The following is an 11,248-nucleotide window of genomic DNA, read 5'->3' as shown; positions in this document are numbered from 1 at the left end:
AATGCCGGAAACCGGTCCTAGGAAGCTTGTTTCCGGTCCAGGGAAGGCATGGCTAGGCAGTTCGGGCTGGACTGTTCCCATGAGGCACAGGGTCAGACTGATTTGCATATGGCCATGTCTGAACTAGGGTGGCAGAGTGGGCTAAAGAAAGGTGATGGATCAAACCCAGATCTGTTGACTGGGTGTGAGTGTTTGATTGGTTCTGATGCTCCGTCCATCGCCACCCCCTTTTCTACCGCTTTGTTCGCCATAAGTTGGCAGGGTATGCTCAGACGTGTGTCCCTTGCTCATTTTGCCACTGGATTCAAGCAAGCCTGGCTGAAGACGGCTGAAATGGCAGAAACCGGTCCTAGGAAGCTTGTTTCCGGTCCAGGGAAGGCATGGCTTGGCAGTTCGGGCTGGACTGTTCCCATGAGGCACAGGGTCAGACTGATTTGCATATGGCCTTGTTTGAACTGGGGTGGCAGAGTGGGCTAAAGAACGGTGATGGATCAAACCCAGATCTGTTGACTGAGTGTGAGTGTTTGCTTGGTTCTGATGCTCTGTCCATCGCCACCCCCTTTTGTACCACTTTGTTCGCCATAAGTTGGCAGGGTATGCTCAGACGTGAGTCCCTTGCTCACTTTGCCACTGGATTCAAGCAAGCCTGGCTGGAGACGGCTGAAATGCCAGAAACCGGTCCTAGGAAGCTTGTTTCCGGTCCAGGGAAGGCATGGTTTGGCAGTTCGGGCTTGACTGTTCCCATGAGGCGCAGGGTCAGACTGATTTGCAGATGGCCATGTCTGAACTGGGGTGGCAGAATGGGCTAAAGAACGGTGATGGATCAAACCCAGATCTGTTGACTGGGTGTGAGTGTTTGATTGGTTCTGATGCTCCGTCCATCGCCACCCCCTTTTGTACCACTTTGTTCGCCATAAGTTGGCACGGTATGCTCAGACGTGAGTCCCTTGCTCATTTTGCCACTGGATTCAAGCAAGCCTGGCTGAAGACGGCTGAAATGCCAGAAACCGGTCCTAGGAAGCTTGTTTCCTGTCCAGGGAAGGCATGGCTTGGCAGTTCGGGCTGTGTACTGTTCCCATGAGGCACAGGGTCAGACTGATTTGCATATGGCCATGTCTGAACTGGGGTGGCAGAGTGGGCTAAAGAACGGTGATGGATCAAACCCAGATCTGTTGACTGGGTGTGAGTGTTTGATTGGTTCTGATGCTCCGTCCATCGCCACCCACTTTTGTACCGATTTGTTTGCCATAAGTTGGCAGGGTATGCTCAGACGTGTGTTCCTTGCTCCTTTTGCCACTGGATTCAAGCAAGCCTGGCTGAAGACGGCTGAAATGCCAGAAACAGGTCCTAGGAAGCTTGTTTCCGGTCCAGAGAAGGCATGGCTTGGCAGTTCGGGCTGGACTGTTCCCATGAGGCACAGGGTCAGACTGATTTGCATATGGCCATGTCTGAACTGGGGTGGCAGAGTGGGCCAAAGGACGGTGATGGATCAAACACAGATCTGTTGACTGGGTGTGAGTGTTTGATTGGTTCTGATGCTCCGTCCATCGCCACCCCCTTTTGTACCGCTTTGTTCGCCATAAGTTGTCAGGGTATGCTCAGACGTGAGTCCCTTGCTCATTTTGCCACTGGATTCAAGCAAGCCTGGCTGAAGACGGCTGAAATGCCAGAAACCGGTCCTAGGAAGCTTGTTTCCGGTCCAGGGAAGGCATGGCTTGGCAGTTCGGGCTGTGTACTGTTCCCATGAGGCACAGGGTCAGACTGATTTGCATATGGCCATGTCTGAACTGGGGTGGCAGAGTGGGCTAAAGAACGGTGATGGATCAAACCCAGATCTGTTGACTGGGTGTGAGTGTTTGATTGGTTCTGATGCTCCGTCCATCGCCACCCCCTTTTGTACCGATTTGTTTGCCATAAGTTGGCAGGGTATGCTCAGACGTGTGTTCCTTGCTCCTTTTGCCACTGGATTCAAGCAAGCCTGGCTGAAGACGGCTGAAATGCCAGAAACAGGTCCTAGGAAGCTTGTTTCCGGTCCAGAGAAGGCATGGCTTGGCAGTTCGGGCTGGACTGTTCCCATGAGGCACAGGGTCAGACTGATTTGCATATGGCCATGTCTGAACTGGGGTGGCAGAGTGGGCCAAAGGACGGTGATGGATCAAACACAGATCTGTTGACTGGGTGTGAGTGTTTGATTGGTTCTGATGCTCCGTCCATCGCCACCCCCTTTTGTACCGCTTTGTTCGCCATAAGTTGTCAGGGTATGCTCAGACGTGAGTCCCTTGCTCACTTTGCCACTGGATTCAAGCAAGCATTGCTGAAGACGGCTGAAATGCCAGAAACCGGTCCTAGGAAGCTTGTTTCCGGTCCAGGGAAGGCATGGCTTGGCAGTTCGGGCTGGACAGTTCCCATGAGGCACAGGGTCAGACTGATTTGCATATGGCCATGTCTGAACTGGGGTGGCAGAGTGGGCTCAAGAACGGTGATGGATCAAACCCAGATCTGTTGACTGGGTGTGAGTGTTTGATTGGTTCTGATGCTCCGTCCATCACCACCCCCTTTTGTACCGCTTTGTTCGCCATAAGTTGTCAGGGTATGTTCAGACGTGAGTCCCTTACTCACTTTGCCACTGGATTTAAGCAAGCCTGGCTGAAGACGGCTGAAATGCCAGAAACCGGTCCTAGGAAGCTTGTTTCCGGTCCAGGGAAGGCATGGCTTGGCAGTTCGGGCTGTGTACTGTTCCCATGAGGCACAGGGTCAGACTGATTTGCATATGGCCATCTCTGAACTGGGGTGGCAGAGTGGGCTAAAGAACAATGATGGATCAAACCCAGATCTGTTGACTGGGTGTGAGTGTTTGATTGGTTCTCATGCTCCGTCCATCGCCACACCCTTTTGTACCGCTTTGTTCACCATAAGTTGGCAGGGTATGCTCAGACGTGTGTCCCTTGCTCATTTTGCCACAGGATTCAAGCATGCCTGGCTGAAGACGGCTGAAATGCCAGAAACCGGTCCTAGAAAGCTTGTTTCCGGTCCAGGGAAGGCATGGCTTGGCAGTTCGGGCTGGACTGTTCCCATGAGGCACAGGGTCAGACTGATTTGCATATGGCCATGTCTGAACTGGGGTGGCAGAGTGGGCTAAAGAACGGTGATGGATCAAACCCAGATCTGTTGACTGGGTGTGAGTGTTTGATTGGTTCTGATGCTCCGTCCATCGCCACCCCCTTTTGTACCGCTTTGTTCGCCATAAGTTGGCAGGGTATGCTCAGACGTGTGTTCCTTGCTCATTTTGCTACTGGATTCAAGCAAGCCTGGCTGAAGACGGCTGAAATGCCAGAAACCAGTCCTAGGAAGCTTGTTTCCGGTCCAGGGAAGGCATGGCTTGGCAGTTCGGGCTGGACTGTTCCCATGAGTCACAGGGTCAGACTGATTTGCATATGGCCATGTCTGAACTGGGGTGGCAGAGTGGGCTAAAGAACGGTGATGGATCAAACCCAGATCTCTTGACTGGGTGTGAGTGTTTGATTGGTTCTGATGCTCCGTCCATCGCCACCCCCTTTTGTACCGCTTTGTTCGCCATAAGTTGGCAGGGTATCCTCAGACGTGAGTCCCTTGCTCACTTTGCCACTGGATTCAAGCAAGCCTGGCTGAAGACGGCTGAAATGCCAGAAACCGGTCCTAGGAAGCCTGTTTCCGGTCCAGGGAAGGCATGGCTTGGCAGTTCGGGCTGGACTGTTCCCATGAGGCACAGGGTCAAACTGATGTGCATATGGCCATGTCTGAACTGGGGTGGCAGAGTGGGCTAAAGAACGGTGATGGATCAAACCCAGATCTGTTGACTGGGTGTGAGTGTTTGATTGGTTCTGATGCTCCGTCCATCGCCACCCCCTTTTGTACCGCTTTGTTCGCCATAAGTTGGCAGGGTATGCTCAGACGTGTGTTCCTTGCTCATTTTGCTACTGGATTCAAGCAAGCCTGGCTGAAGACGGCTGAAATGCCAGAAACCAGTCCTAGGAAGCTTGTTTCCGGTCCAGGGAAGGCATGGCTTGGCAGTTCGGGCTGGACTGTTCCCATGAGTCACAGGGTCAGACTGATTTGCATAATGCCATGTCTGAACTGGGGTGGTAGAGTGGGCTAAAGAACGGTGATGGATCAAACCCAGATCTCTTGACTGGGTGTGAGTGTTTGATTGGTTCTGATGCTCCGTCCATCGCCACCCCCTTTTGTACCGCTTTGTTCGCCATAAGTTGGCAGGGTATCCTCAGACGTGAGTCCCTTGCTCACTTTGCCACTGGATTCAAGCAAGCCTGGCTGAAGACGGCTGAAATGCCAGAAACCGGTCCTAGGAAGCCTGTTTCCGGTCCAGGGAAGGCATGGCTTGGCAGTTCGGGCTGGACTGTTCCCATGAGGCACAGGGTCAAACTGATGTGCATATGGCCATGTCTGAACTGGGGTGGCAGAGTGGGCTAAAGAACGGTGATGGATCAAACCCAGATCTGTTGACTGGGTGTGAGTGTTTGATTGGTTCTGATGCTCCGTCCATCGCCACCCCCTTTTGTACCGCTTTGTTCGCCATAAGTTGGCAGGGTATGCTCAGACGTGAGTCCCTTGCTCACTTTGCCACTGGATTCAAGCAAGCCAGGCTGAAGACTGATGAAATGCCAGAAACCGGTCCTAGGAAGCTTGTTTCCGGTCCAGGGAAGGCATGGCTTGGCAGTCCGGGCTGGACTGTTTCCATGAGGCACAGGGTCAGACTGATTTGCATATGGCCATGTCTGAACTGGGTTGGCAGAGTGGGCTAAAGAACGGTGATGGATCAAACCCAGATCTGTTGACTGGGTGTGAGTGTTTGATTGGTTCTGATGCTCCGTCCATCGCCACCCCCTTTTGTACCGCTTTGTTCGCCATAAGTTGGCAGGGTATGCTCAGACGTGAGTCCCTTGCTCACTTTGCCACTGGATTCAAGCAAGCCTGGCTGAAGACGGTTGAAATGCCAGCAACCGGTCCTAGGAAGCATGTTTCCGGTCCAGGGAAGGCATGGCTTATCAGTTCGCGCTGTGTTCTGTTCCCATGAGGCACAGGGTCAGACTGATTTGCATATGGCCATGTCTGATCTGGGGTGGCAGAGTGGGCTAAAGAACGGTGATGGATCAAACCCAGATCTGTTGACTGGGTGTGAGTGTTTGATTGGTTCTGATGCTCCGTCCATCGCCACCCCCTTTTGTACCGCTTTGTTCGCCATAAGTTGGCAGGGTATGCTCAGACGTGAGTCCCTTGCTCACTTTGCCACTGGATTCAAGCAAGCCTGGCTGAAGACGGCTGAAATGCCAGAAACCGGTCCTAGGAAGCCTATTTCTGGTCCAGGGAAGGCATGGCTTTGCAGTTCGGGCTGGACTGTTCCCATGAGGCACAGGGTCAAACTGATGTGCATATGGCCATGTCTGAACTGGGGTGGCAGAGTGGGCTAAAGAACGGTGATGGATCAAACCCAGATCTGTTGACTGGGTGTGAATGTTTGATTGGTTCTGATGCTCCGTCCATCGCCACCCCCTTTTGTACCGCTTTGTTCGCCATAAGTTGGCAGGGTATGCTCAGACGTGTGTTCCTTGCTCATTTTGCCACTGGATTCAAGCAAGCCTGGCTGAAGACGGCTGAAATGCCAGAAACCGGTCCTAGGAAGCTTGTTTCCGGTCCAGGGAAGGCATGGCTTGGCAGTTCGGGCTGGACTTTTCCCATGAGGCACAGGGTCAGACTGATTTGCATATGGCCATGTCTGAACTGGGGTGGCAGAGTGGGCTAAAGAACGGTGATGGATCAAACCCAGATCTGTTGACTGGGTGTGAGTGTTTGATTGGTTCTGATGCTCCGTCCATCGCCACCCCCTTTTGTACCGCTTTGTTCGCCATAAGTTGGCAGGGTATCCTCAGACGTGAGTCCCTTGCTCACTTTGCCACTGGATTCAAGCAAGCCTGGCTGAAGACGGCTGAAATGCCAGAAACCGGTCCTAGGAAGCCTGTGTCCGGTCCAGGGAAGGCATGGCTTGGCAGTTCGGGCTGGACTGTTCCCATGAGGCACAGGGTCAGACTGATGTGCATATGGCCATGTCTGAACTGGGGTGGCAGAGTGGGCTAAAGAACGGTGATGGATCAAACCCAGATCTGTTGACTGGGTGTGAGTGTTTGATTGGTTCTGATGCTCCGTCCATCGCCACCCCCTTTTGTACCGCTTTGTTCACCATAAGTTGGCAGGGTATGCTCAGACGTCAGTTCCTTGCTCACTTTGCCACTGGATTCAAGCAAGCCTGGCTGAAGACGGATGAAATGCCAGAAACCGGTCATAGGAAGCTTGTTTCCGGTCCAGGGAAGGCATGGCTTGGCAGTTCGAGCTGTGTACTGTTCCCATGAGGCACAGGGTCAGACTGATTTGCATATGGCCATGTCTGAATTGGGGTGGCAGAGTGGGCTAAAGAACGGTGATGGATCAAACCCAGATCTGTTGACTGGGTGTGAGTGTTTGATTGGTTCTGATGGTCCGTCCATTGCCACCCCCTTTTGTACCGCTTTGTTCGCCATAAGTTGGCAGGGTATGCTCAGACGTGAGTCCCTTGCTCACTTTGCCAGTGGATTCAAGCAAGCCTGGCTGAAGACGGTTGAAATGCCAGCAACCGGTCCTAGGAAGCATGTTTCCGGTCCAGGGAAGGCATGGCTTGGCAGTTCGCGCTGTGTTCTGTTCCCATGAGGCACAGGGTCAGACTGATTTGCATATGGCCATGTCTGAACTGGGGTGGCAGAGTGGGCTAAAGAACGGTGATGGATCAAACCCAGATCTGTTGACTGGGTGTGAGTGTTTGATTGGTTCTGATGCTCCGTCCATCGCCACCCCCTTTTGTACCGCTTTGTTCGCCATAAGTTAGCAGGGTATGCTCAGACGTGAGTCCCTTGCTCACTTTGCCACTGGATTCAAGCAAGCCTGGCTGAAGACGGCTGAAATGCCAGAAACCGGTCCTAGGAAACTTGTTTCCGGTCCAGGGAAGGCATGGCTTGGCAGTTCGGGCTGGACTGTTCCCATGAAGCACAGGGTCAGACTGATTTGCATATGGCTATGTCTGAACTGGGGTGGCAGAGTGGGCTAAAGAACGGTGATGGATCAAACCCAGATCTGTTGACTGGGTGTGAGTGTTTGATTGGTTCTGATGCTCCGTCCATCGCCACCCCCTTTTGTACCGCTTTGTTCACCACAAGTTGGCAGGGTATGCTCAGACGTGAGTCCCTTGCTCACTTTGCCACTGCATTCAAGCAAGCCTGGCTGAAAACGGCTGAAATGCCAGAAACCGGTCCTAGGAAGCTTGTTTCCGGTCCAGGGAAGGCATGGCTTGGCAGATCGGGCTGGGCTGTTCCCATGAGGCACAGGGTCAGACTGATTTGCATATGGCCATATCTGAACTGAGGTGGCAGAGTGGGCTAAAGAACGGTGATGGATCAAACCCAGATCTGTTGACTGGGTGTGAGTGTTTGATTGTTTCTGATGCTCCGTCCATCGCCACCCACTTTTGTACCGCTTTGTTCACCATAAGTTGGCAGGGTATGCTCAGACGTGAGTCCCTTGCTCACTTTGCCACTGGATTCAAGCAAGCCTGGCTGAAGATGACTATAATGCCAGAAACCGGTCCTAGGAAGCTTGTTTCCGGTCCAGGGAAGGCATGGCTTGGCAGTTCGAGCTGTGTACTGTTCCCATGAGGCACAGGGTCAGACTGATTTGCATATGGCCATGTCTGAATTGGGGTGGCAGAGTGGGCTAAAGAATGGTTATGGATCAAACCCAGATCTGTTGACTGGGTGTGAGTGTTTGATTGGTTCTGATGGTCCGTCCATCGCCACCCCCTTTTGTACCGCTTTGTTCGCCATAAGTTGGCAGGGTATGCTCAGACGTGAGTCCCTTGCTCACTTTGCCACTGGATTCAAGCAAGCCTGGCTGAAGACGGTTGAAATGCCAGCAACCGGTCCTAGGAAGCTTGTTTCTGGTCCAGGGAAGGCATGGCTTGGCAGTTCGCGCTGTGTACTGTTCCCATGAGGCACAGGGTCAGACTAATTTGCATATGGCCATGTCTGAACTGGGGTGGCAGAGTGGGCTAAAGAACGGTGATGGATCAAGCCCAGATCTGTTGACTGGGTGTGAGTGTTTGATTGGTTCTGATGCTCCGTCCATCGCCACCCCATTTTGTACCGCTTTGTTCGCCATAAGTTGTCAGGGTATGCTCAGACGTGAGTCCCTTGCTCACTTTGCCACTGGATTCAAGCAAGCATTGCTGAAGACGGCTGAAATGCCAGAAACCGGTCCTAGGAAGCTTGTTTCCGGTCCAGGGAAGGCATGGCTTGGCAGTTCGGGCTGGACAGTTCCCATGAGGCACAGGGTCAGACTGATTTGCATATGGCCATGTCTGAACTGGGGTGGCAGAGTGGGCTAAAGAACGGTGATGGATCAAACCCAGATCTGTTGACTGGGTGTGAGTGTTTGATTGGTTCTGATGCTCTGTCCATCACCACCCCCTTTTGTACCGCTTTGTTCGCCATAAGTTGTCAGGGTATGTTCAGACGTGAGTCCCTTACTCACTTTGCCACTGGATTCAAGCAAGCCTGGCAGAAGACGGCTGAAATGCCAGAAACCGGTCATAGGAAGCTTGTTTCCAGTCCAGGGAAGGCATGGCTTGGGAGTTCGGGCTGGACTGTTCCCATGAGGCACAGGGTCAGACTGATTTGCATATGGCCATGTCTGAACTGGGGTGGCAGAGTGGGCTAAAGAACGGTGATGGATCAAACCCAGATCTGTTGACTGGGTGTGAGTGTTTGATTGGTTCTGATGCTCCGTCCATCGCCACCCCCTTTTGTACCGCTTTGTTCGCCATAAGTTGGCAGGGTATGCTCAGACGTGAGTTTCTTGCTCACTTTGCCACTGGATTCAAGCAAGCCTGGCTGAAGACGGCTGAAATGCCAGAAACCGGTCCTAGGAAGCTTGTTTCCGGTCCAGGGAAGGCATGGCTTGGCAGTTCGGGCTGTGTACTGTTCCCATGAGGCACAGGGTCAGACTGATTTGCATATGGCCATCTCTGAACTGGGGTGGCAGAGTGGGCTAAAGAACAATGATGGATCAAACCCAGATCTGTTGACTGGGTGTGAGTGTTTGATTGGTTCTCATGCTCCGTCCATCGCCACACCCTTTTGTACCGCTTTGTTCACCATAAGTTGGCAGGGTATGCTCAGACGTGTGTCCCTTGCTCATTTTGCCACAGGATTCAAGCATGCCTGGCTGAAGACGGCTGAAATGCCAGAAACCGGTCCTAGAAAGCTTGTTTCCGGTCCAGGGAAGGCATGGCTTGGCAGTTCGGGCTGGACTGTTCCCATGAGGCACAGGGTCAGACTGATTTGCATATGGCCATGTCTGAACTGGGGTGGCAGAGTGGGCTAAAGAACGGTGATGGATCAAACCCAGATCTGTTGATTGGGTGTGAGTGTTTGATTGGTTCTGATGCTCCGTCCATCGCCACCCCCTTTTGTACCGCTTTGTTCGCCATAAGTTGGCAGGGTATGCTCAGACGTGTGTTCCTTGCTCATTTTGCTACTGGATTCAAGCAAGCCTGGCTGAAGACGGCTGAAATGCCAGAAACCAGTCCTAGGAAGCTTGTTTCCGGTCCAGGGAAGGCATGGCTTGGCAGTTCGGGCTGGACTGTTCCCATGAGGCACAGGATCAGACTGATTTGCATATGGCCATGTCTGAACTGGGGTGGCAGAGTGGGCTAAAGAACGGTGATGGATCAAACCCAGATCTCTTGACTGGGTGTGAGGGTTTGATTGGTTCTGATGCTCCGTCCATCGCCACCCCCTTTTGTACCGCTTTGTTCGCCATAAGTTGGCAGGGTATCCTCAGACGTGAGTCCCTTGCTCACTTTGCCACTGGATTCAAGCAAGCCTGGCTGAAGACGGCTGAAATGCCAGAAACCGGTCCTAGGAAGCCTGTTTCCGGTCCAGGGAAGGCATGGCTTTGCAGTTCGGGCTGGACTGTTCCCATGAGGCACAGGGTCAAACTGATGTGCATATTGCCATGTCTGAACTGGGGTGGAAGAGTGGGCTAAAGAACGGTGATGGATCAAACCCAGATCTGTTGACTGGGTGTGAGTGTTTGATTGGTTCTGATGCTCCGTCCATCGCCACCCCCTTTTGTACCGCTTTGTTCGCCATAAGTTGGCAGGGTATGCTCAGACGTGAGTCCCTTGCTCACTTTGCCACTGGATTCAAGCAAGCCTGGCTGAAGACTGATGAAATGCCAGAAACCGGTCCTAGGAAGCTTGTTTCCGGTCCAGGGAAGGCATGGCTTGGCAGTCCGGGCTGGACTGTTTCCATGAGGCACAGGGTCAGACTGATTTGCATATGGCCATGTCTGAACTGGGTTGGCAGAGTGGGCTAAAGAACGGTGATGGATCAAACCCAGATCTGTTGACTGGGTGTGAGTGTTTGATTGGTTCTGATGCTCCGTCCATCGCCACCCCCTTTTGTACCGCTTTGTTCGCCATAAGTTGGCAGGGTATGCTCAGACGTGAGTCCCTTGCTCACTTTGCCACTGGATTCAAGCAAGCCTGGCTGAAGACGGCTGAAATGCCAGAAACCGGTCCTAGGAAGCCTATTTCCGGTCCAGGGAAAGGCATGGCTTGGCAGTTCGGGCTGGACTGTTCCCATGAGGCACAGGGTCAAACTGATGTGCATATGGCCATGTCTGAACTGGGGTGGCAGAGTGGGCTAAAGAACGGTGATGGATCAAACCCAGATCTGTTGACTGGGTGTGAATGTTTGATTGGTTCTGATGCTCCGTCCATCGCCACCCCCTTTTGTACCGCTTTGTTCGCCATAAGTTGGCAGGGTATGCTCAGACGTGTGTTCCTTGCTCATTTTGCCACTGGATTCAAGCAAGCCTGGCTGAAGGCGGATGAAATGCCAGAAACCGGTAATAGGAAGCTTGTTTCCGGTCCAGGGAAGGCATGGCTTGGCAGTTCGAGCTGTGTACTGTTCCCATGAGGCACAGGGTCAGACTGATTTGCATATGGCCATGTCTGAATTGGGGTGGCAGAGTGGGCTAAAGAACGGTGATGGATCAAACCCAGATCTGTTGACTGGGTGTGAGTGTTTGATTGGTTCTGATGGTCCGTCCATTGCCACCCCCTTTTGTACCGCTTTGTTCGCCATAAGTTGGCAGGGTATGCTCA

The sequence above is a fragment of the Triturus cristatus genome, chromosome 1_1 (assembly GCF_964204655.1).
Source record: "Triturus cristatus chromosome 1_1, aTriCri1.1, whole genome shotgun sequence".
Taxonomy (NCBI): Eukaryota; Metazoa; Chordata; class Amphibia; order Caudata; family Salamandridae; genus Triturus; species Triturus cristatus.
The sequence above is the reverse complement of the archived record's forward strand: the minus strand, read 5'-3'. Positions refer to the sequence as shown.